Here is a 27,557-nt window from a genome sequence, read left to right as displayed (position 1 = left end):
ATGCAGCGAGCGCAAGGTAAGTGGCTCTATTTATTTATTCATTTATTTTCCTTATCCCATTGTTTGTCACTTCCACCTCACCACCCCCATGCCGCCCCACTGCACTTACCTGCATGGGCTGCCACAGACATCTGCTCTTCTTCGATGCATTGCTGCACCATGTTCACTCACCACAAAGTTAAACAGTTTAAAAAACATTACATAGAAATTATTACACTTGACAAATGTCCTGCAACTTAGCGTCAACAGACGTTTAAACTATTTAACTTCATGGTGAGTGAATATCAGGGCTGGCTTTACTGCACCAGGCGCTGAGCTATGCAGAGAAATAGCTGTGCAAGTCTGATGTTATTCAGGCTGCACAGCAAATACATCAGACATAGAATTTATGAAGTGATGACAATAGGAGAAAATACAGAAAAGGACAACTAGAAAAAGTGAGCACAAGACAGAAAGCAAAGCAGATGTAAGGTGAAAGAAAAAAGATGTTTTGAAAGAAAGAACGGGTAGAGAAATGAAAGAAATATGATCGGAATAAGGAAGAAAAGGTGAAAGGTGGCATAGAAGGGTGAAAGGAGGCATGAGAATGAATATAAGAACGAAAGGATTAATGGAAGGGTAAAAGGATACATATGTGAATGGATCAAAGGAGGAAGAATAGACACCTAGGGAATAGTGAAAGGATGAGTGGGTGAAAGGACAGATAGATGGGTAATTGCATGAAAGGACAGCTGTATACATGAAAGGGTGGATGGAAAGGTGAAGGATGGACAAATAAATGTATGAATAGATAGAATGAGGAAATGATGGATGAATAGAAAGATGGAAGGAAAATGAAAATAGAAGGGTGAAGGGAACTTTCCTAATGGTCAGATTTACTTGCGCTTTAGATATCTTTGGCATGATTAGTGGTATGGTTCAAATGGGAGTTATTGAGTTATTTTAATTTTATGGCTACTCCCTTGATCTGACCTGCATAAGAGTACTGGCCTGGTTTAAGAGTTGCAAGAGTTACTATCCTTAAAGAGGTTTGATGTTCTGCAGTTATTTTGTAGGGTGCTTTTGTTATCCTGTGCCAGATTATCACTTTATTGTTAAGGGGTTTTTCTTTTTGCCTTGATGTCTGGCATGTTTGTTACTGCGTGGCTCCCCTTAACAAACATTGTATGGGGAAGTGAATATCTTTGTTTAGTGATATCCCTGCTCCTCTCTTCTCTTATCTTAAGCATACTGGATCCTGTAGGTTGGACACCTATCTCACTGCTGCTGTTTCGTTGTGTCCCAGTAGGTGCCACTTTGGGTCATATTGTGCTTTGATACCTTTTAATATTATTAACGTGCAGAGATTGATGGTATTGCACTATAAGTTAAAACTGTAAGTCCAAGCAGTGCTTAATCTGAAAAAGAATAGGTACTTGTACCCAAAACTGTGCTCAGAAGCCCAAGGCCATTGCTGTTAATTGTCAGTGTGCCAAATCCCAATCTGTGTAGTCTTGAATTTACCTCAGGCATATTGAGTCCACTTTTAGACACTCCCTCCACCTTTACTCACTCTTGCAAGTTCCTGCTTTCTCCCTTTGTGACAGTTTTTTTTTTACTTTTCTTTCCTCAGTCTTCCCACTTTGTGTTTTTTCCCCTCGCTCTTTCGGGAAATGTCTGATGATGGTAAATAAGAACAATAGTTACTTACCTGTAATCTGTGGTTCTCCAGTATTGGTGTCTTTCATAGATTCACATGCCTGAATCATTCCCCGTCGTCGGAGTGGGAGTCTCACGGTATATAAAAAGCAGTAATATGCAATAATATCCTTAGAAAAACTTGGTAATAACTAACCAGGAAGTAAAGTAGCCCAAGCTACAAGAGTAAAAACTTCCACACTCATGACTATCCTAGTCATTTTGTATAGACCAAACTGCAGCCAATCAGGCGACAGCACCCACTAGAATGTTCTCCCCAGAGGCTCAGGCTCTCAGATTTTCTCGCACAGGAGTGAAGCTAAAACATCCTAGCCTAAAGAGCCTCAGAGGGGAGGTGGGCGGGTTGCATGTGAATCTATGAAAGACACCAATACTGGAGAACCACAGATTACAGGTAAGTAACTATTGTTCTTCTCCAGTATTAGGGTGTCTTTCATAGATTCACATGCCTGAATCAGAGTAGATAGCAGTACCGAAATAATGCTTGGTAGACGCTATTTGTAACACACGTTTGTATATAGCAAGCATATACATTCACATAATAAAATGCCAATATTCATATATGCATGAAAAAACTTGCAATCACATGAGAATGCACCCAACTTAGGCATGGAATAAGCGTCTGGAAAGCAGTACAGAGGAGGAGGGAAAAACAGAGGCTCGTCTTATCTGAAAAGATTTCGTAGAACCGTTTGACCCACTGACGTATCAGCCTCGCTGGCAGCATCCGAACAATAATGCCTGGTGAAAGTATGTCTGCTGGACCAAGTCGCTGCTCTGCAGATTTGCTGACGAGGAACTCCAGCGAAAAGAGCAGTCGAGGAAGAAACAGCTCTTGCAGAGTGAGCTCTTGGAATTGTCTGTAAAGGTCTTCCAGCTTGAAGATGGCAAAAGTCAATAGCTGCAGAAATCCATCTAGCTATGGTTTGTTTAGACACTGCTTGTCCTTGCCGATCTTTCCATAGGCAATAAACAGTTGATCAGATTTGCGAATGGCAGAGGTCCTTTGCAAATAGAATTTTAAACATCTTCTGATGCAAGGGTATGTAATGCCCTCTCCGCAGGGGATTGCGGACTAGGAAAAAACGTCTTTAAGATGACTGGTTCGTTCAGGTGAAAAACCGAAGGCACCTTAGGCATAAACCTTGGGTTTGTACGTAGCACCACAGAATTGGACGTGAATTGTCAGAAAGGTGAATTGACGGTGACAGCTTCAACATCACTGACTCTTCTAGATGAAGTTAATGCTACCAAAAGAGAAACGTTCCATGTTAGGAATTTGAAATACACCCTGTGAATTGGCTCAACTGGGTGGCACGTGAGCTGCGCTAATACTACATTAAAATGCCATGATTGAGGGGGACGACGTACAGGAGGAAACATTCTGAATAGTCCCTAAAGAACTGTTGTATTCTTGAAGAATAAAGAGAGGTGGACCCATCCTGACGTTACCTTGAAATGGCTGCCAAAAAGACCTTCAACGTTGCATGAGATAAGCCTGATCTTGCCAAGTGCAAGAAAAAAAGGTAATATCTGGTCCGGCGTTGCATGAAATGGGTGAACCCCAGCAGATTAACACCAAATGCAGATTATTTTCCATTAAAGTCTGTATGTCTTTATTTTAGCAGGTGCTCTTGCGTAAGGCAGTACCTCCTTACAATCCGTCAAGATATTCAGATGAGCTAATTCAAGGTGCTCAGAACGCCAAGCTGCTAATTTTAGAGAGGCCGGATCCAGATGGCAAATCTGACCATTCTGAATGGAGAGGAGATTCGGTATTGGTCGAAACTGTATTGGATCGCACTCAGAGAGGAGAAGAAGTTCGGTGAACCAGTATTGGCGAGGCCACCTGGGGGCAATGAGAATCAAGCGACATGGCTCTTTCTTCATCTTCCGGAGAACTCCCGGAACCAACGGTATCGGAGGAAAGGCGTAAGCATATATTTGAGACCAGTTTATCGAAAATGCCTTCCCTTGCGAGTCCCTGTGGGGAAGCCAGCTTGCAAAGAAAACAGGCATTTGCTGTTCTTTTTTGTCGCAAAGCGGTCCAGATCGGGATGACCCCACTGCTGGAATATTCGATCCGCTGTTGGCTGATGCAGTTCCTATTCGTTGTTGGACACCGTTGACCTGCTGAGGGTGTCCGCAAGCACATTTGCAACTCACGGCACATGAACAGCCAAGAGATTGATCCTGTGTCGCATCGCCCAAGCCCATATCTCTTGGGCTTCATGAGATAGAAGAACCAACCTCGTTCTTCCCTGCCTGTTTAAGTAATGCATACTTGAAGTATTGTCTGAGCGAACCAATACTGTGGCCCCTTGAATGATTGCACGAAAGGATTTGAGGGCTAAGAAGATGGCACCTAGCTCTAGCAGATTGATGTGCCAAGCCTTTTGTTGAGGGTTCCATTTCCCGCTGACCTTCAGCCCTTGAAGACATGCTCCCCAACACTCGAGGGATGCGTCTGTGGTGATTGTGTAACTTTGGCGCTTCTTGAAGGAAGCGCACACACCTTCTACAAATTTCTTTCTTGGACCCATCAAACCAAAAGGCCTCTTGCATCCGAGGAGTGATTAGAATGAGATCATCGATTGAACTGGAGACCTGCAACCACTTCTTGTCTAGCCCCTCTAGCAATTTCCTCATGTGTAATCTGCAGTTTGGAACCAACGGGATGCAGGTGGAGGCTGTGGCCAGGAATGACTGAGGATCTACTGAAACAGACTTTTTTGTACGTAGAAGAACCACCAAGTGGGAGCTGCAGGCCCGTCGTTCGTGTGAGACAAACACCTTTGCTAGGTTTGTATGGATTGATGCTCCGAGAAACGTTCATATCGGAGCTAGTACTAGTTGGGACTTGTCATGATTTATTGAAAACCAGGTTTTGAAACAGTGACTGACAAGTCTGGGTGTGCTGGACTGCTTGTAAATAAGAGCGAGCCCTTATTATACAGTTGTCTCAGTAATGAAGAATTTGTATGCCTTGCAGACGTAGATAGGCTGCCACTGGTGCCAGGATCTACGTAAAGACAATGAAGCCGACCTAAGTCCAAAAGGTAGGACTTTAATTGAAAATGTTTTGTACCTATTGTAAAGCGTAGCCACTTCCTGTGCTTAGGATGTATTGGCACATCAAAATAGACATCTTGGAGGTTGAAAGTAGGTATAAAGTCGTTCTGGCATAAGAACTTAGGACTTTCTTGAGGTACAACATTGGTAAAGTTTGCGCAAAGATCTAAAATCATGCGCTACTTTCCTGATTTGCTTGTTGAGGAGGAACTGATAGTAAACCCTAACGCTGTTGGAGATTCGGAACCACTCCGACGGTCTCTGTTTGTATCCATATAGACACTTGTGCAAACGACTCCCGTAGATGAGAAAGGTGGAGATCCCTTTGGAGGTGTAGAAAAAGGGAAATTGGACAAATTCTAGAGTGTGCCCTTGGGCATGACGTTTAAAAACCCAACGGTCCTCTGTCACCCATGACCAATTGGAATAAAAGTGAGATATTAGACCTCCAATGTTTTTGGAGGGAATAAAGGTGGGTTCAAGGTAATCCATTGTTTCTTAGAAGTATTGAACTCTGAACTTTTTTGCGAAAGACGTAGCATTGAAGCAAAAATGTCTTCGCCAGACTGCCCCTCTTGCGAGCTGTCGAAAACCTGTACACGCAATGTACGCTGCACAGAGTATTATTTCTGATGCACTTCTCTCTCTCGCTCTCCCTCCTGCAGGATATTCAAAGTATGAGGCCTGGAGGATTCTGGAATAAGTTCTACTAGCGCCAACATGTCAGAGCACATCTGGCGGCATACCTGCCCACTGACTTGCAAGATAATCGCTGTGCCGCCTGAGTAATGACTGAGTCAGGGTAGGCTGAGAGACTAGAAAAGCAGGTGAATAGTAGGGAGCTTCACATGTCTTGTCAAGGCGTGGAAAAAACGCCGGCACAGAGTGTGGCCCCTGCATGAGTTTAACACCTTCTTTCTAAATAAAGTCTATGATAGGAAATGAACGAACATGTTTCTGTGGTTTCCCCAGGACGAGGGGAAAGGGGGAAAACGATTCGCCGCTCTCTTCATAAGGAGGAGAAAACCTCCAATATTCACCGAAGGTGAATGCAAAAGAACTCCAGTTGTAAGAGAAGACGTAATCCCGCCATGGTACAGGCCGTGGCAGTCTTGCTGTCAGAAATACATAATTCTGATCTGAAGAAAAAACATGCTCATACGGCTATGTGCTGTCCAAGAAGAATAATGGCGGAAGTAAAAGCCATCACGCCATTACGTGGATGTAGTGGAAAGCTGCCGTTGACGAAATAAATCGTCTACAAAAGCACTGTCCGTTAACGAAGTCAACTGGTGTCGAAGCTGAATGTTGATGAAGCTCACCGTCTACGGAGCTCACCGTCTACGGAGCTCACCGTCTACAGAGCTCACCGTCTACAGAGCTCACCGTCTTCAGAGCTCACCATCTACATAGCTCACCGTCTACAGAGCTCACCATCTACATAGCTCACCATCTACAGAGCTCACCGTCTACAGAGCTCACCGTCTACAGAGCTCACGTCTACAGAGCTCACCGTCTACAGAGCTCACCGTCTACGGAGCCCACCGTCTACGGAGCTCACCATCTACGGAGCTCACCGTCTACGGAGCCCACCGTCTACGGAGCCCACCGTCTACGGAGCTCACAGTCTACGGAGCTCACAGTCTACGGAGCCCACAGTCTACGGAGCCCACAGTCTACGGAGCCCACAGTTTACGGAGCTCACCGTCTACGGAGCTCACCGTCTACGGAGCTCACCGTCTTCGGAGCTCACCGTCTACGGAACTCACCATCCACGGAGGTCACCGTCTATGAACGAGCCTACCGTCTACAGAGCTCACGGTCGACGAGCCTACCGTCGACGAGCCTACCGTCGACGAGCCTACCGTCGACGAGGCCACCGTCGACGAGGCCACCGTCGACGAGCCCACCGTTGACGAGCCTACCGTCGACGAGCCTACCGTCGACGAGCCTAGAAGAAAAATGAAGAAAATTGAAGAAAACTGAGCAGAGCTCAGGGAGACTCCCTTCACACGACGTGCAGTAGAAAATCTGAGAGCCTGAGCCTCTGGGGAGAACATTCTAGTAGGTGCTGTCGCCTGATTGGCTGCAGTTTGGTCTATACAAAATGACTAGGATAGTCATGAGTGTGGAAGTTTTTACTCTTGTAGCTTGGGCTACTTTACTTCCTGGTTGGTTATTACCAAGTTTTTCTAAGGATATTATTGCATATTACTGCTTTTTATATACCGTGGGACTCCCACTCCGGCGACGGGGAATGATTCAGGCTTGTGAATCTATGAAAGACACCCTAATACTGGAGAGGTGCCAGTCTCCAAAAAGGAGTGCTGGTGGGCACCACCGGGAACCACATGCTCAAATTAAACACTCATTCTGCTTGAAGCCACTGACATGAAGGGTTATTAAACAGTCACATATTTACTGCGTGGTATTTGGGAACCAATTTATATACAATAATCCTGTGTTGTGCATGCCGTGTGGGCGACTAATGACGGTTGTAGGTCAAAGACTTTGTATATCCTTACAATTTACAAACTGAGACGGAGACATGGGGCAAGGTGATAATGTCTTGATCACTTACGGGTAACCTTCATTACATTGAGTTCCATTCTTCCTTGTCACATCCCTAAGTTGCATCTCTCCTAACCTCCTGTACAGTCCGTTTGGATCTTGTGAAACTAATTGGGTACACGAAACCGGACATTTCGAAGTGGACGTACGATTGAAAGGTCAAGCATTTATATCCTCATGGCAAGGGGAAGGGCAAAAAATGAAATTTCAATCCAACCCAAGCAGGTTTTCTACTTCCCTGAGATAATTCACTGTCATAATGTAAAGACTTTGGCAAGGAAGAGTCGGACACAGTGTAATGAAAGATACCTTTCAACAATTGGGGCATTTGACAGAAACCAAGGAGACAACCGACTTGGTAGCATTTTGTGGGGCCCAGAAAATGTTAGTGCAAAATAAGTAAAGGAAACTATTTGGGGAGGAAATGGGTTCGTACAAACTCAAAGTATTTGACTCTTCCTCAGTGGACAATGCCATTTTAAATGTAAAGAATTTCAGGCACTGTTTTAAAAGGGAAAAATAATTAAATGTAAACTCTGAAACTTTTATCCCAAGAAACTTTGAAAAAATTGGACTGACATTACTATAATAAAAAAAAACATGTAATATATATAGAAACTCCAGAGCTTCCTTGGAGATTCGAACCAATGAGGTTTCTTCAAGGTGACTGGGTGTTTGTCAAACATATGAAGCCTTCTTGCTTCAAAGATTTTCCAGTAATATTGAAAATCTATTTTACTCTGGCAATTCCAAGCTTCCCATGTCCACCCGATGTGCGCTGAATAACACAGAGGATACATTTGAGAGCTTTCAGTGGTCACTTTCCTACTACCACTTCCAGGCTCATAGACTCTTGATCTCATGCAGAATAAAACGTGAAGCTATATTACATTTAGCATTTGACAGGTCACCCCTGGATATCTGGTTCTATGAAGAAAAAATAAGACCATTTTTATGTGTAACACTTCCTCTTCATGAATGGCTTACAAGGAACATGCTGTGTTACATATGATGTTATTTCACATCTGTCACGTCTCTGAATGAGTTCTGTTATAATATGACCTGTCTTTACCTCTAAAACGTCCCAGGATACACTGGTTTTGCTGGGCGCACATTCTCCCAGGAAGTCGAGCCATGTTTTGTTAGTAACCTGAGATTCCTGTGCCCTTTCCAGGAGCAGCTTTGTGTCTTCGATTGAAAGAGCATTGTCCCCATCGCAGTCCAACAGCTGGAAGTCCCAGTAAAGCTGTATTAGCAAAGGAAGACACATGAAAATAACATAAGAACAAAAGGCGCTCTGTCTAAATCGCAGGTGGTATAAATCAAACAGGCTCGGAACATAACTCTTGCAATACCTTGGAAGCCACCCAAACCCTGGAAGCACCCAAACTAAAGGATTCATGGCAGCTGTGAGGTGTCTGTCCAGATGGTATCAAGCCCAGACATCTCCCTTTATGTCTCATATTATATTTTGTCACCCCACCACCATTTTATTGAAAGCATTCTCTATTGTACTTCTAAACAAAGATGCCACACACAAAGCATCACAGCAGGATTTTGGAGGTCAGACAAGACTAGAGCTGGGTTAGTGCCTAGAGATTGTGGTACTAAATTCTTATCTGGAACTAAGATTGCAGCTGTTTGTGGGAATTGAGATAGGCCGGAGGAGCATTCGGGGTAAGACTATAATAACTGTTTAAGACCAAGGCCTAACTACTGTGAGAGGTTAGTGGTTTGTTGTGAAATGGGAGCAGAGATCTACTTACATCAGAACTAACAACAGGTTAGTAGGGGGAAGATCAGCAAAACGTGGAGTAAGTATAGATGCTTCCTGGGGTCATGGGGTCTTAATCCCGCTTTTGTCTTGCATCTTTCTCAACTTAATGACAATGTTGGAGCGCATTTACATTCACACTATGTGATTCAGTATATTTGCATAAAGGCCTTCAACAGTAGTAAGTTGACTTAAATGATGTGAGAAGGTGGCTCTATATATACTGGACAATAAGGCAGTACAGTGTGTATAGAGTCCACAAACCCCAAAGGTTTAATAGAGGTTAAAGTCAGAACTGACCTTACTCTCCAAAGTGGTAGCTTGGTCGAGCAGTAAGGCAGTACCAGAGGACGGTGTAAAGCATTTATTGTACACACTCAGTCAGCAAAAGGAATGAACTCCAAGAAATGAACTCCAGGCCAATTATTATTATATCCTTAGATAAAGGTGTTTTTTGTTTTGAACCGACAGTTATAAAAATATACTTTTCGCATTACGAGTACTCTCAGGTAATTACTTTGCAGAGGAGCAACAAGTTTGTACACATAATAATCACAGGTTAGCTAATAGCAATACAGTTCTGAAACACACTCTAGCATTGAGCTCAATGGGTTTTCATAGGAAAGTACAGTTGATTACTTTAGGGATTACTTTGGTAGTTCCAAGACTAGATATTGGATTCAATCCTGGGGTCTAAGCTGAAACCAGATTAGCAAAAACGTTTTAGTTACAGTGATGATTTTTCCTGAATATAAAGCTGTTTTAAAAGTTCACACTTAGAAACTGTTCGAGGTGATTCTCACAATGTTATTCAATGGGAGGAAATTCAGGTAACAGGTAAAGTACGATCGCGGCCGGGTGCAGAAGTAGGTAGGCCCAATGAGGGAAAGGGGGCCTTCGGTTGGTCTGGGCAAGGGGGGAAGTAGGATATGGCAAAGAGGTCACAGCCAGCGGCACTCGGGCGGCTGGGTGCAGGGTGTTTTTGAGCCGTCGGGAGCTCAATGTTATCCAATGAGGATCTTGAAAAAGGAACAAAGGCTGCAGGCTCGGGGATGGTGACTCTCCGGGGGCGACCAGCACTTCGAGAGGTAAGTTGGGATGTTGGAGCACAGGTAGGTATCCCAAAGGGAGGTACAGGGGGCTGTAGGGCGCCGGGTGCAGGGGTGTCTTTGGGTGTCGGAAAAGCTTACCCTCGGCTGGTCGCGGTTGGGGTGGCCCCTGATTCAGAGTCTGCAGGCGGCGGCTGGTTCGTTGAGGAGGGTCTTTGGGCACTGGACTTCGGGTCCCAGTCACCAGGGGGACGTCCTCGTGGTCGTAGTTCGGGTTGGCCCACCCGGGCTCGGCTGGTGCAGAGTGGGCTGGTCCGGAGCTTCCTGGTGGGCACCAGGTGGGTTGTTGCAGCAGAGCCTCTGCTGATGGGAGTCCCAATCGTCGAGAGGGTCAAGGCAGGCAGGTCCTCTGGGTGTCCCAAGGTTGCTGTCCGCAGAGGTCGCCGGGTTTAGGCAGGAGCAGGTTCCATGATCAATAGGCCGGTAGGGCTGGGGCCAAGTCCGTTGTTGTCCTGTTGTTAGCAGCTGCACCGCGGGTCTTCTTCTTCTTGATCTTCTTTCTTCTTTTTTGATATCGGGGTCTGAGGAAGGAAGGTTCAGGGACCCCCTAGCCTGCTCCTCTCCTGTGGGAGGGGGGGCAAGAGCCTAGCTGGGATTGGGCAGGACTCCCCATCTACAAGATGGCCGGAGACCGGGGTCGTGCTTCACCTCGCCTCCACCTGAGGGGTGGAGTTGGCACAAGTTGGCACCCCCCCCCCCTTCCTGACGTGGTTTTTCCCACCAGTCTTCCCCCATGACTGGGGGTAGGACTGGTGCGGGGCTGGTTGCTGGGCTGAGATGCCCTCTCGTGCATGTTACATTAAATCCCATACTGGCATCAGTGCGGGTTTAATGTGCTGAGAAGTTTGATACCAAACTTGTCAGTCTTCAGTGTAGCCATTATGGTACTGTGGAGTTCGTAATGACAACCTCCCAGCACCATATACTCTTAAATGGCATTACTGCACTTACAGTGCCCAGGAATGGTCCTGGGTACTGTAGGGGCACAGGGCTCATGCACCTGTGCCCTCACCTCTGGCATAGGGCACCCAGCTAGAGGGGTGACTGAGGTATGCCAGGGCAGTGGGTTCTATGGGCATGGCACACAGGGATGTGTGCCATGTCGACTCTTGTTTTAGTTCTGTACTTTGGCACTCAGCCTGCCAAGGCAGGGTGTGGCTACCAGGGTACAGGGCCCCTGAGGGTGGCACAATCAGTGCTGCAACCCTCAGGGGTCTTCTCTGGCCACCAGGCCCTGGGTACCTAGGGTACCATTTACTAGGGGCTGACAGGGGTCCGGAGATGCCAATTGGGCATTTTGTTTCAGCATAGTTTTTAGGGAAGGAACACAGGCCCTAGGTACCTGATTGGCAGGGACCCAGGGCACACTCAGTCTAAGCACATCAGCAGTTAAGAAAAACGTGGGGGCATACCAAGGCAAGAAAGATGGCACTTTCTCACACATACCCCCCCCCCCCCGCCCCCCCCCCCCCCCCCAAACGAAAGGTGATGAGACTAACCTTGCCCTGGGGAGTCTTCATTGTCTAAGTGGAAGAATCTGGAAAGTCCATCTGCATTGGCATGGGCAGTCCCTGGTCGGTGTTCCACTTCAAAGTCCATACCCTGTAGGGAGATGGACCATCTCAGTCGTTTTGGATTTTCCCCTTTCATTTGCATTAGCCATCTGAGAGGTCTGTGGTCAGTTTGAACCAGGAAGTGAGTCCCAACCAGGTAGGGCCTCAACTTCTTCAGGGACCAAACCACAGCAAAGGCCTCCCTCTCAATGGCACTCCAACGCTGCTCTCTGGGGAGTAGCCTCCTGCTTATGAAAGCAACAGGTTGGTCTTGGCCTTCCTCATTGATCTGGGAGAGGACTGCTCCTATTCCCAGTTCTGAGGCATCAGTCTCCACTAGGAACTGCTTGGAGTAGTCTGGTGCTTTTAGAATGGGTGCTGAGCACATTGCTTCTTTCAGGGTGTCAAAAGCCTTTTGGCAGCTAACAGTCCCGTTTACTTTCTTGGGCATTTTCTTGGAGGTGAGTTCTGTGAGGGGAGCCACAATAGACCCATAACCTTTCAGAAACGTTCTGTAATATCCAGTCAAGCCAAGGAATGCCCTGACTTGAGTCTGGGTGGTTGGAGCTGCGCAGTCCAGGATGCTCTGGATCTTGGCCTGTAAGGGTTGGACTTGGCCTCCACCAACAAGGTGGCCCAAGTACACCACAGTGCCTTGCCCTATCTGGCATTCAGTCCTGCAGATTGCAGGGCTTGCAGAACCTTCCCAAGGTGGATCAGGTGATCCTGCCAGGTGGAGCTAAAGACAGCAATATCATCAAGATATGCTGCACTGAAGGATTCCAACCCAGTCAGGACTTGATTCACCAACCTCTGAAAGGTGGCAGGGGCATTCTTTAACCCAAAAGGCATCACAGTAAACTGATAGTGCCCATCAGGGGTGGAGAATGCTGTTTTCCCTTTGGCTCCTTGGGCCATGCCAATTTGCCAGTACCCTGCAGTCAAGTCAAAGGTGCTTAGAAATTTGGCTGCCCCTAGTTTGTCTATCAACTCATCTGCTCTTGCAATGGGGTGAGCATCTGTCTTGGTGACAGAGTTGAGCCCTCTATAGTCCACACAGAACCTCATCTCTCTCTTTCCACCCTGTTGATGAGGTTTGGGGACTAGCAGCCAGATTCATCAATGGAAAACCGGCTCGCAAATGGCCAGATTCTGAGAATCTGGCCCTTTGCAAGCGCAATTTTTGCATTTGGGATTCATCACCCCAAATGCAAAAATCGCAAATTGGGAAATCGCTAAATTGTGAGGAATTGCATTGAAGGAATCTCTATTTGAGATTCCTTAAATGCAATTCATGAACCATTTTTGAATTGCGAAATCGCTGTTATTGGCCGCTATTTACCGCGAAGTCTGACTTCGTGGTAAATAGCGAAAAATGCACTTTAGTGCATTTTTCTAAGTTGTATGTTACACACACACACATGTCCTTTGGACATGTGTGTGCGCAACATCAGTCTACATTTAAATTTCAGGGGTGCTACAGGGTGTCCTTTGGACACCCCTGGCACCCTTGAAATCGCATCCTTATTTGCGATTAGCAAATTGCTAATCGCCAGGGCCATTTCTACCATTAGGCAAGACTAGGCAGCCGCCTAGGGCGGCAAAAGGGCTAGGGCGGCAAAAAGGGGAATTTTTCTTCAAATTTGAACCTACGAAAGTAAAGCTAGTCGCCCGCCCAGTCTTGCCTAATGGTAGTAACGGCCCTGCGCACCAGCAGCACCTGCTCCCCCGGACCCCTCTGCGGCCCTGCAGCCCCGGTGGAGCCGCACAGCAGGGCCTGCTGAGCCCGCCACCTGCCCCACGGAGCCACCAGCTTCATCGAAGCCAAGAAGCTGTGTGCGGCCTGAGAAGCCACCCTACTCCTACATCACGCTGATCTTCTTGGCCATCCAGAGCGCGCCGGCGCGGCACCTGATGCTGAGCGAGATCTACCAGTTCCTGCAGCCGCGCTTCCCCTTCTTCCGCGGTGCCAACCAGGGCTGGAAGAACTTAGTGCGCCACAACCTCTCCCTCAACGAATGCTTCTTCAAGCTGTCCAAGGGCCTGGGCGTGCCCGGCAAGGGCCACTACCGGCCTCCGAGTTCATGTTCGAGGAGGGTTCCTTAAGGCGGCAGTCCTGCGGCTTCCGGCGCAAGTGCCAGGCTCTGAAGCCCACCATGCGCCAAGTACTGCATGGTCAGCGGACTGAGTTTCAGGGCCTTGGACTCCCAGGTGCCCCTGGCCCCGCTGGGCTGCCACTCGGGTGGCTACGGCTCCGTAGGCCTGGAAGGGCTCGGCGGCGCCGTCGCCCACCACATGCCCGCTAGCCCTGGCTCCATCTACATGGCCTGCTGCCACTCCGGGGAGTTGGGGGGGACAAATTGCCAGAGAGCGGCGGCAGCAGCCACCCCCTGCCCTCCTCGACTGCCCTGGCAAGCGCAATGGACTGCCACTCGCCTTATGCCAGCCCTCAGGTGCACTGGAGCTACTCGGGGGCCAGAGCCTACATGAAGCAGCAGCCCTTGCCTCCTAGTGGCACTCCTGCAATGGGGATGCACTCGGGGGTGGCCTGCACCAGAACACAAGAGAGGAGCTCTCAGGTGAGCGCTGCTGTTAGCTAAGGGGGTTTCAGCTGGAGGGGGGGTAATCTTGTTTAAAAATGGAGTTTTGCACAATGTTTTTTATCTACGGGGTCTCATCTTTAGCAACCAGACTATGGAGCTCAGTGCGTGCCATCGAACTCCTTTGCGCATGCATTCATTATCTTGTTACTTCACACATCCATGTATTAATTCATGCGCACATTTGTTAATGCATTCACAACATAGCCATGCAATCACTTCTCGTTTAAACGAGTATGTTTCCATTAACTAATTTATCTGCACAGTTTATTCTTCACTTCTAACATTCCTCTGTTCACTCACAGAATAATCCATCTATCCAGCCATTCATGGATCCATCTAATCATTCATCGATTTCTATCAGGAAAAATTCGGCTTTGAGGAGGAGATATAGACCAAATTTAGCACTCGGACACTGCAAAGATTGTTTCTTTACTGTGTGACCTGCTCGCATATACATTTGTATGCGTTGATTCTAAACGGATAATAAATTATTTTAAATACTTCAATTCCGTATATAGTGAAAAGCAGACCTTTTGTACCCGCTAGCATCGGAGTTTCACATGCCAACAGGTAGACCCCGCTTCCTGTTTCATCAACAGTGTGGTCCTGGGGACACCCATTTACAATCCCAGTACCCCTGTTTCTTCATACGCCAAACTGCTGAGCTCTTAAAATACTCCTCACATGCACTCCCCTACATCATGTTGTGTGTAAATGGGATTTTACAAGAAACGGAAAATTAACTTTTTTATCGTAGTCTGGTGTATTACAGAGAGCGGATGCGGTAAAATCGTGGCTGCTGAGCAGGAGACCACGATTTGTAATCCAGGCTCCTTATTTAGCCAAGTGTGTGGCACCCCAAGCAATGGTAGATGATAACTATTTCAGGTGCCTCAGTGAGAGAAAAAACAAGAGTTGGCAAAACCACTAGGTGTAGCCTTGGAAGATGGTGCAAGTTTCTATTTTTGTTGTTTCTGGTTTTGAAAACGAGGTGCACTTGACGCCTCGGTGGTATTTAAACACAAGGCTCTATTGCCCATCCGTGTACTTAGTTCTGTGAGTGTATGGCTACCGTAACGGTCTAGCCTGGGCCTTTCGTTGAGGTTGTTTGCAGGACTGACTGTTGTAATCGTGTTTCCTGATAGTAAATGAGAATAAGATAGAAGGGTTCGACAGTAGAGGGTGTGCCTCTCTAGCCTGGACGACATAGGGAAAGAGTTATGGTAGTAAAAGGGAGTGGGCGGCATTTTTCAATTCTAGCCTAGGGCGGCAAAATACCTAGAAACGGCCCTGCTAATCGCAAATAAGGAATGACTCCCCATTCATTCCTATGGACCTTTAGGCCCATAGGAATGAATGGGGAGTCATTCCTTATTTGCGATTAGCAATTTGCTAATCGCAAATAAGGAAGCTGTAGAAATCGCAAATAATATTGCGATTTCTACATGAATCCCGTTTTGCGAGTCTTTAATAGCGATTCCTTAATAATCGCTATAAGGACTCGCAAAAGAGGACAATGATGAATCTGGGGGTAGATCCACTGGGCTGGCCCAGGCGCTTTCAGAGGGTTCAATCACCGCTAGCTCCAGCATCTTGCTGACTTCAGCTTTGATGCTTTCCTTGACTTGGTCTGATTGTCGATAGATCATGTTTTTGACAGGGTTACTGTCACCAGTGTCCACATCATGGGTACACCAGCTGGTCCAGCCAGGGGTCAAGGAAACGATGCTAGCAAACTGCTGTAAGACTTGCTTGCAGTCAGCCTGCTGTTGGGTAGTGAGGGTGTCTGAAAAGACTACTCCATCCACTGACCCATCTTTTGGGCTGGTAGAGAGGAGATCAGGGAGGGGTTCACTCTCTGCTTCCTGTTCCTCATCAGTCACCATCAGCATGGTGAGGTCAGCCCTGTCATGGTAGAGTTTCAGGCGGTTCACATGGATAACCCTTTTGGGTGTCCTGCTGGTGCCCAGGTCCTGAAGTAAGTGACCTCACTCTTTTTTCCAGGATAGGGTAAGGGCCACTCCATTTGTCTTGGAGAGCCCTTGGTGCCACTGGCTCCAAAACCCACACCTGTTGCCCAGGTTGAAATTCAACCATGGCAGCTTTTTGGTCATACCAGTGCTTCTGCAGCTCCTGGCTGGCCTCAAGATTTTTAGATGCCTTATCCATGTACTCAGCCATTCTGGACCTTAAGTCAAGCACATAGTCCACAATGTGCTGTTTGGGTTCTTGGAGAGGCCTCTCCCAACCCTCCTTTACAAGACAGAGTGATCCCCTTACAGGATGACCAAACAGAAGTTCAAAGGGTGAAAACCCCACTCCCTTCTGTGGCACTTCCCTATAAGTGAAAAGCAGGCATGGCAACAGGACATCCCACCTCCTTTTGAGTCTTTCAGGGAGCCCCATGATCATACCTTTCACTGTTTTGTTGAACCTTTCTACAAGACCATTGGTTTTTGGGTGGTATGGGGTAGTAAACTTGAACTGCACCCCACACTCCGTACACATGTCTTTTAGGTAAGCAGACATGAAGTTGGTACCTCTGTCTGAGACCACCTCCTTAGGAAACCCTACCCTGGTGAAGACACCTAGGAGGGCTTTGGCTACTGCAGTAGATGTAGTCACCCTAAGGGGAATTGCTTGAGGGTACCTAGTAGCATGATCCACTACTACTAGAATGAATTTGTTCCCTGAGGCTGTGGGACCCACAATGTCCACACCTACCCTTTCAAAGGGCACCCCACCACTGGTAGTGGTATCAGGGGGGCCTTTGGCTTGTCACCTGTCTTGCCACTGGCCTGACAAGTAACACAGGTGCTCACAAACTCCTTCAATTTTTGGTTCATCTGGGGCCAGTAAAAGTGGCTAACCAACCTTTCCCAAGTTTTAGTTTGCCCCAGGTGTCCAGCTAGGGGGATGTCGTGAGCCAAAGTTAGGAGGGACTCCCTGTACTGCTGTGGCACTACCACTCTCCTGGTAGCTCCAGGATTGGGGTTTCTTGCCTCAGCATACAGTAATCCCTCTTCCCAATAAGCTCTGTAGGTACCACTGACATCTCCCTTTGCTTCTGCAGCTGCTTGCTGCCTCAGGCTTTCAAGAGTGGGGCAGTCTCGCTGGCCCTGGCACAGCTTTTCCCTAGTGGGTCCCCCTGGGCCCAGGGGTCCAGCCTGGTAAGGCTCAAGCTTTTCTCTTGGTTGGTTGGGCCATACTTTCAGGCTCCAAACCCACTTGTTCACCCTACTTTTTGCTCTGTGCTCTGGTTTGGACACACACCAATCTAGGGATACCCAGCATGGCTGCATGGGTTACTTGCTCAACTTCAGCCCAGGCTGAGGTCTCCAGGTCATTCCCAAGCAAACAGTCAGCTGGCAATTGTGGTGAGACCACTACCAGTTTCAGGCCAGTAACCTCCCCCCATCCTAATGTTACCATAGCTAGGGGGTGTTGGGTGATAATGCTGTCAGCATTGGTGACTGGGTAGGTTTTCCCAATCAGGTATTGCTCTGAGGAAACCAGCTTTTCCCTTACCATAGTGATGCTGGCACCTGTATCCCTCAGGGCTTCTACTTCCATTGATGGAGGGGTATTGCATATATCTGTTACAGTTGGTTGGCCACCCAGCCACACTGGCAACCTCCATGTTCCCCAAGCAGACCAGACTAGCCTGAGTGTATTCCCAGATTTGCTCTGGGCACTCCTCTGATGCCATCTGTAGATTAACTGTCCCTGGAGTAGCTGGAAAGGGTGCCTTAGGGGCTTTGTTGTAGGGGCAGTTCTTGTCTACAGTTAAATGTCCCAACTTCTTATAGTTCAACGTTTCTTCCCCTATAGGGCTGAGGCACATAGGGAGTAGATTGGAACCCTCCCACCTGAACAGGTTTTTGGGGACCTTTGGAAGACTCAGACTTTTTATCTTGGGGATTCTCACCACCTTTCCCCTGGGGGGGGGTTGTGACCACCTTCTTTTGGTCACCCCCAGTGGCTGTCCTTGTCACCCTAGTCTTGACCCAGTGGTCTGCCTTCTTTCCCAATTCTTCGGGAGAAATTAGACCTAGTTCTACCAAATGCTGAGGTAACTTTTCATTTGTGCAATTACTCAAAATGTGTTCCTTCATAAACAAATTATACAGTCCAGTAAAGTCATGCACGTTGTGTCCAGTTAACCAACCATCCAGTGTCTTTACTGAGTAGTCTACAAAATCTATCCAGGATTGGGTCTGGGTTTTGTGAGCCCCCCTGAACCTAATTCTGTCCTCCTCAGTGGTGAGTCCAAATCCCTCAATCAGAGTCTTCTTCATGAGATCATAGGACCATGCATCTGGCCCAGAGAGGGTCAGAAGTCTGTCTCTGCAGTTACCAGAGAACAGTTCCCACAGGAGTACCCCCCAGAGAGGTTTCTTTAGCTGTCTGATATCACAAGCCCTCTCAAAGGCTGTGAACCACTTGGTGATGTCATCACCTTCCTCAAATTTGGAGATTTTAGGGTCATAAGATTGCTCTATACCCTTGTCATGGGTATTGCTGCCACCAGAGATGGGGGCTAGGCCCATCTCTTTTCTTTCTTTTTCTAGAGCCAGGAGCCTGGTCTCTAGGTCTAACCTCTTGGCCAACTTTGCTAGGAAGCTTTCCTCTTCACTGGGGCTTTCCCCAATGTGTTCCCTGGGGACTAGTCCACCTGTGTGGTCCCTAGGCTCCCAGAGATTGATTCTTGGAGTCAGGGGTACAGGGACCCCCTCCTCCCAAGGAATTATTGGGGGATTATCAGTGTCCTCCTCCTCATCCACTCCTTCTTCCTCTAGCTGGGTGTCACCCTGCTCAGAGGAGTGGTCTTTTGCATACTCAGCCAGGAGCTCTTGGAGCTTTTGTTTGGTTGGATGCAGACCTACAGTTATTTTCTTTACTTTGCATAGGGCCCTCAATTCCTTGAAGTCCAGATGAAAGTAGGGTGTGAGGTCGAGTTCCTCCACCATGTTTGTATTATCTTCACTAACAGCTGGGTTCTGTTGAGACATTCTAACCTGATAGTTCTAACCCTCTACCCTAGCTTATAGTGACTTTTATTTTCACAAAATTCTAATGGGACTTAAGCAAGGCCCTATCAGATTTTTAGTATTTTTGGAAAAGACCAATTTCAGAATTCTAAAGGCAATTTATGAGTTCTGTCGTGTCATCAGATGGTAACCAAGTAGTCCAACAAATGCAAGTTTGTATCCCACCGCTGATCCACCAATGTGAGAAGGTGGCTCTATATATACTGGACAATAAGGCAGTACAGTGTGTATAGAGTCCACAAACCCCAAAGGTTTAACAGAGGTTAAAGTCAGAACTGACCTTACTCTCCAAAGTGGTAGCTTGGTCGAGCAGTAAGGCAGTACCAGAGGACGGTGTAAAGCATTTGTTGTACACACACAGTCAGCAAAAGGTTTCACACACTCAAGAACTGAACTCCAGGCCAATTATAATTATATCCTTAGATATAGGTGTTTTATTTTTAGAACCGACAGTTATAAAAATATACTTTTCACATTACGAGTACTCTCAGGTAATTACTTTGCAGAGGAGCAACACGTTTGTACACATAATAATCACAGGTTAGCTAATAGCAATACAGTTCTGAAACACACTCTAGCATTGAGCTCAATGGGTTTTCATAGGAAAGTACAGTTGATTACTTTAGGGATTACTTTGGTAGTTCCAGGACTAGATCTCCTGAATATAAAGCTGTTTTAAAAGTTCACACTTGAAACTTTTCGAGGTGATTCTCACAATGTTATTCAATGGGAGGAAATTCAGGTAACAGGTAAAGTACGATCGCGTTACTTTTGTATCCCAGCACTAGTCTCCTAGGGCCAGCACTGGGGGCTTAGCTCAAAACAGGTAGGTAATTGCGTTTCAGTATGTCGTACGATTTTTAAAGAATATTTGCAGTTTTCAAAAGTAGACAGAAGAAATTTCATAGAAAAGCAGAAAATGGGTTCCTATGGAGAAAATACAGGTTACTAGTAAACCCGCTAGGGATTACTTTTGTGATTCAGTACTGGGCTGAAAGGTACAGTACTGGCTTCTCTCCTGATCACAGGTGAGTATTTTCGAATTCGGACTTTGGCTGATTTTATAGGAATATTTTCAGTTTTCAAAACTTCACACTTAGAACATTTTCGAGTCAAAAATGGGTCAATGTTATCCAATGGCAGGTAAGTGAATTACCGGTTTCCAGGTGAGTACTTGGTTGGTGAAATCAGGGTTCTGGGCATAGACTCAGGGGTCCCCCAGGGTCAGGTGAGTACAGTTAGGTCAGTCCCAGTGGCGCAGGAGCGGCCGGGTGCAGAGGTAGATAGGCCCAATGTTATCCAATGAGGGAAAGGGGGCCTTTGGTTGGTGGCTGCTGGCTAGCAGGCCACGCGGCTCTGGGAGCTGGGCTCCTGGTCACTTGCTCTGGGCAAGAGGGGAAGTAGGATAGGGCAAAGAGGTCACAGCCAGCGGCACTCGGGCGGCTGGGTGCAGGGTGCTTTTGAGCCGCCGGGCGCTCAATGTTATCCAATAAGGATCTTGAAAAAGGAACAAAGGCTGCAGGCTCGGGGACGGTGACTCTCCAGGGGCGACCAGCACTTCGAGAGGTAAGTTGGGATGTTGGAGCACAGGTAGGTACCCCAAAGGGAGGCACAGGGGGCTGAAGGGCGCCGGGTGCAGGGGTGTCTTTGGGTGTCGGAAAAGCTTACCCTCGGCTGGTCGCGGTTGGGGTGGCCCCTGGTTCTGAGTCTGCAGGCGTTGGTTGGTTCGTCGAGGAAGGTCTTTTTGCACTGGACCTCGGGTCCCAGTCGCCGGGGGACGTCCTCGTGGTCTTGGTTCAGGTTGGCCGGGCCCGGGCTCGGCTGGTGCAGAGTGGGCTGGTCCGGAGCTTCCTGGTGGGCACCAGGTGGGTTGTTGTAGCAGAGCCTCTGCTGATGGGAGTCCCAATCGTCGAGAGGGTCAAGGCAGGCAGGTCCTCTGGGTGTCCGAAGGTTGCTATCCGCGGAGGTCACCGGGTTTAGGCAGGAGCAGTTTCCAGGATCAACAGGCCGGTAGGGCTGGGGCTAAGTCAGTTGTTGTTGTCCTGTTGTTAGCAGCTGCACGGCGGGTCTTCTTCTTCTTGATCTTCTTTCTTCTTTTTTGATAATCGGGATCTGAGGAAGGAAGGTTCAGGGAGCCCCTGAATACTAAATTTAGGGGAGTTACAGGTAGGGCAAGGGCAGGGACTAATGGGTCCCTGTCCTGGGGTGAGTACACCCCCTAGCCTGCTCCTCTCCTGTGGGAAAGGGGCAGGAGCCTAGCTGGGATTGGGCAGGACTCCCCATCTACAAGATGTCCGGAGCCTGGGGTCGTGCTTCACCTCGCCTCCTCCACCTGAGGGGTGGAGTTGGCACAGGTTGGCACACCCCCTTCCTGATGTGGTTTTTCCTGCCAGTCTTCCCGCCAGATTGGGGGTAGGACTGGTGGGGGCTGGTTGCTGGGTACAGCAAATAGTCTGGAAAAGCTCTCAGAGGTGGTATACCTTTGAAGCTTCCCCCTGTCCATCCTGGGGGAGGAGACATAGCACCTCGCCCAGGATGTGCTTTGTTGCAGACCCAGGAGAGCGGGGGGCTCTCCACCCAGGGGTCCAGCAACATGTCTGCTGTGTGGCAGCCTCTGCAGCCACTCAGCCCAGACGTGGATTGTAGGTTCGGGTTTTGGAGGGCATCTCTGAGATGCCCTCTCATGCATGTTACATTAAATCCCATACTGGTATCAGTGTGGGTTTAATGTGCTGAGAAGTTTGATACCAAACTCGTCAGTCTTCAGTGTAGCCAATATGGTACTGTGGAGTTCGTAATGACTACCTCCCAGCACCATATTCTCATAAATGGCCTTACTGCACTTACAGTGCCCAGGAATGGTCCTGGGTACTGTAGGGGCACTGGGCTCATGCACCTGTGCCCTCACCTCTGGCATAGGGCACCCAGCTAGAGGGGTGACTGGGGTATGCCAGGGCAGTGGGTTCTGCGAGCATGGCACACAGGGATGTGTGCCATGTCGACTCTTGTTTTAGTTTTGTACTTAGGCACTCAGCCTGCAAAGGCAGGGTGTGGGTACCAGGGTACAGGGCCCCGTAGGGTGGCACAATCAGTGCTGCAGCCCTCAGGGGTCTTCTCTGGCCACCAGGCCCTGGGTACCTAGGGTACCATTTACTAGGGGCTGACAGGGGGCCAGAGATGCTAATTGGGTATTTTGTTTCAGCATAGTTTTTAGGGAAGGAACACAGGCCCTGGGTACCTGATTGGCAGGGACCCAGGGCACACTCAGTCTAAGCACATCAGCAGTTCAGAAAAAAGTGGGGGCATACCAAGGCAAGAAAGATGGCACTTTCTCACAAATTATAAAATTTGAAATATTGAATTGTATCCATAAAAAAATCTGACTTACACTTTAATTGATTCACAAAGACCAATTAAGAAGATACAGCTGTATAACCAAGTGAATCATATTGAGATCACCTTGACAAATAAAGATAATGTTATTTCAGGAGGGATGCAATTACTAGCAGTGAAGTCATAAATTGAACATCTTTTTTTTTGCAGAGTTTTATATAGCGCAAACTTGACCCAAATCGAGCATCAGAGCACCAGTTACGTTACATGAGGACACACATTCATTTTTGTTAGGCACAGGGAGATTAAGTGATTACTGCAGAATCACAGGATGTTCAGCTCATTGCCAAGACTCGAAACCAGTTCCCCAGAATCAAGGTCGAGCGTCCTAGCCGTTAGGCCAACTCCCCTCACCAAATCTCAATCTCTTGACTCTCACAGTCACCATACAGGGTTATCCTGGACAAGATGTTACATTGGAAAAATCATTTAAAGGAACCGAAGCAACGCTCATTAGGAGTGAGTAACGTGTGACACTACTTTTTAAATATAAAAAGGGGTGAGCTAATGGAAAAGTGCTATTTAAAAAAAGCGTTCAGACCGTGGTTTTATATGCGGACTCTACTGCATTTGGGAAAGTTAAATTTAACAGCTATCAAGCCAATTCGCCAATGACTGAATCTTTGCAATGCAATTTCAGAGTCACAGATATGCTTGAAACGAGGTCAAAATAAGATAACAGCCTTGTATGATATCCAACTTTTGTGTTATCTTAAATAATGCATTAATGCCAATTCGGATACACTGAAGGTAGAAGTAGTATCATAATTAGGAATTATGTAGTACTCTAACACTAAACCATGTCTTGTGTATTCCAGCTTGGAATGTAATATCAGAATACACACTGTTAGAAATTAAAGAAATGGTGACGTTAGGCATAACGGAAACAGCTTTTAGTGATGATGATGGGGTCGACATAAGGCTTAGGGACAATGCACACTTGGCTATGGATACCTATACTCAGAAGAGGCAAGCATATCTTGATAGTTCCCAACAGCTAAAGTTAAAAAGAAATTTTTATTATTTATGAGGTTGTAGCCCCTCACAATGTGATGATAGATGATTAAAACATCGACTCAAAAGGATTTTTTAACTATGTAATTCATTAACAGAGTCATTAGAAAATGTTTTGACTATCTGTCCAGCATTGCTTGCAAAATGAAGGAAATTAACCCATTTATAATTTATTCAAGAAGATTCCTGAATGGTTTATGTATATACATCTCTATATATTTTTTTTGCGGGGGTGAAACAGATTATTTGTTGATTTTATGAAACATTTTAACCTGTTAGATTTAATGTCTTCAGTATACCTCTGCAGTGAATAGCAATTTTGTAGTTCCTGTCATTTAACAGACGGTGAGGATTACTCTTTGGAACATTGTTGGCTATTCTTATAATTGATGAAATTATTTTATCGAAACAATAAGTTAATATTATTTAAATATCTAAATTCAATTTAAAGTATGTTATTATTATTATTACGCATACTAGTAAATAATAAAAATAATAAAAATAATAATTTATATGGTACTATGACATTATATTTAGGATGCATAGTTTTATGATCTTTACATCTGTATTTATCCATATTTATTTTTTGCTCATTTTATTTTCATTTATCGATATTTATTTTGTATTCAGTGAAAAAAGGAGCTACAGTAGGAATAGTTCCAAATTTATTTGGCTAACAAATATATACTCATGTTTGAGTATTCAACAGGTTGTAGACATTTACAGTAAAATAGTAATATTTAAACATTTGCACCGTAGATATTTAAGCTTCAATAGGAAATCTTTTTTTTTTTTAAGTACCCTACCTGTCAATCTGTACACCCCCTGTCCTGGCACTCATGATTGACAGTAGTGCGAATCATCCAAAAGACCTATTTTCTGCATTTTTCCATATTTAAAAATAGACAGGAAAATAGTTGGCTTCTGTCTGCATATATCAGTAAAATTAATGTATATTATTTGGTTATTATACTAGTTCAAGAAACCATATTACTGTTATTATTAAATATTATAGCATTGTATATCCTTATTTTATCTAATTTTCTTATATTATTTGTATTATTATTATCTCTAATGATAATAACAGTAATACTACTAACAACGATAACTGCGTAGTTTATATGTCATTTAGATATGTGTGATCAAATGTATAGCAAAACCATACACCTTTTAGGCAAATTACATATATTTTTCCTTCAGCATAGCTAGGTGTGGGAAAACATGTCATAGCATCCACCGCACTGGCGCATGGCCACACCGTGAAGCCCCAGACCCAGCACTGTCACCTCCTGGCCAGCCTACAATAAGACTGATTACTATGATGAAAATAAATGATACAGAGGAAGGAGGCGATGATAAAGGAACCGATTTGGCATTACATGAGAACATCTAGATTCATCAGCCTGTCTGGTCTCACAAAGTGGATGGATCCCACTTTTAATTCCCACTTTAATCTCTCCGGATGTTATAAACACACTTCAAAATCTGTGTCTCTGCACCTTTTTAGGTAGAGCCTGGTGAACGCAGCGTGAAGCGCTGCCGCCAGCGAGAAGTATTGTTACGGAGTTGCTGCTCATGCGAGATAAGAGATGGGCACGCGCAAGAGACGGACTGGCAATGTGGACGCGCGCTTGAACAGGAGATGTTCACGTGCGTAGGGCTCGGCTTGCTCCCTCTCTCCTCCTCCCTCCCTGTCTACGCGCACGCAGGACAGGAGATTTGCACGCACGCATCGCGCGCGTTCACTCCCTCCCCCCTCCCTCCCCGTTGGCTCCACGGATAAAGCTTGTTGTAGATCTGACAGCGGATCAGCCGACCAAGACAATATAAAGTATTTTTCCTCCAGAGACGGGGGCAGCTCTGCCTCCTATTCCTACCATTCTTCCAGTTTGTCTGCGTGTTCGCGACACAGGCACAATGACCTCAGAGCCCACAGTGAAGTGCAGCATGAAGACGACGGTACGGATCTTGCAGCAGGCCCTTAAATGGATTGCAAGGCATGATAGAAATTGCATTGAAACACTAGGTCTTAATATTACTCCCGCCATTAATGAAATCTACTAGTAAACGATTGCCTTGTTTTTTTATTATTTCTTTTTGTGCCTGCCTCAAATTCCATTTTCTCCACAGGTCTCGTTTAAATTGCTTCAAAGGGGATATTCAAAACCTTCATGCACGGATGACTTATTGTGTTCCCAGCATGCCTACTACCTGTTGTAAGGTTGTCCCAACCTTGAAAATTTCTGTTGCTGTAGTGTATGCAGGCTGCACTTGCACAGATTCTTCCGGTCTCTAAATAACTGTCTTGGTGCACTCTGGAACTTGTGGTCCGGGCAGTATCCCTTCTGGAAATTTGCACCCATCCCGTTCTGCATCACCCTTCCCCGTGCGTCTACGGTCACACAAGCATACTCCCAAATTGATTTGCTTAGTTAGCATTTCTTTACAGTTATGCTCTCCACCATTAATTGCTGCCCATGCGTGCTGACCACAAAGGATGTTTCATACAGTTCTTCTGCTCTGACCCAGTACATGCAGGGGGATAGCGATTTTCGCTTACAAGCTGCCCTTGTTAGAGAACATATTATAAAGCGGCTTCAGTGACCATGGGTAATGCCAGTTGCAGTCCTCCACATCTGTTGGTGATGCAGCTGTTGGTGACCTATGAAGGTGGTCATGTGGGCCCACCCAAACCAACTACTAAAATGGGTGTAGAGCCATTTCCAAACAAATCATAATGCTAGTTTTTTAGGCGAGATTGTTACATGTATCCGACAGGGGATTAGAGATGTCACCCAGTGCCTGTGCACCAGAATTCCAGAGTTTGACCTCTGGTCACACTGGTACCATCTTTAAGTGTTCTATGAACATGCTTTGGTTGCTGGAAATTTCAGCAGATGCTCAGCGGTTCAAGTTCATTCCGACACAAGTCATGGCATGCAGGAAATTGCACATTCACATGTCCTCTAGGCAGTGGGGTTTCTACTTTGGGATTGCACTTGATGAAGATGACCCATGTGCCTACTAAGGTAAATACTAAATGGTACAGAAGCAGTGTAGAGAAGGTCAACACATAGCACCTGACGACCTATTACCTCATTGCTTGATGATCTTGCTTCTTGGCACAGCTTTCTCTATTTGGACTACTGGATGCTGTTCTTAATTTGGGGTACCCGCTTTGGCTCATTGATAGACCCTTTCGTCAAACCCCTCTCGGGTGTAGTCCAAGCAAAATTGTAGCAGGACTTGAGATTTTGTTTCCAACCAAAGAAGGAAACTGATTCCCAAAAGCACCACCCCTCCAGTCTGCTGCTGTGGTCCGCCTCACACTGATGAATGAGAAGTGCCTCAAACACTGTTCTAGGGAGGCCATCACATATTTGTACTCTGTTTCTAGGCTAGAGATGTATATTCTTCCAGCCTGACTTTTTATGGGTTGTCTGGTTTCAGGGGAGCATTTCATTTCACACCTAGCTCCTAGGTTATATGTAACTGTGCTGTAAATGCTGCAGGTAGGTGGGTGGAGCCGGGTGTTGCCTGAGTGGGTCTTGCAAGGTAAATAGTCCTAAAGGAGTTGTACTTCCCTCACTTCTTTGATACATAACCCCATATGTGCACACCTCTAGAAAAGAATGGAGTTAGTAAGAGGGCGGATTCCGGCATTGCATTTCAGAGTGGCTTTTTTCTATCACGTTCTTTTTATTGGAGCCTAGTGCACT

General features: G+C 46.5%; 1 pseudogene; it reads left to right on the top strand.

Annotated features, from left to right (window-relative positions):
* On the top strand, window positions 1–26,866 carry LOC144763357 (forkhead box protein F2-like; annotated as a pseudogene).
* Window positions 26,867–27,557: the final 691 nt, after the last annotated feature.

This window comes from Lissotriton helveticus, chromosome 1_1 (genome assembly GCF_964261635.1).
Source record: "Lissotriton helveticus chromosome 1_1, aLisHel1.1, whole genome shotgun sequence".
NCBI lineage: Eukaryota > Metazoa > Chordata > Amphibia > Caudata > Salamandridae > Lissotriton > Lissotriton helveticus.
Note: the sequence above shows the minus strand (reverse complement) of the source record. Positions and strands in the feature narration are given on the sequence as shown.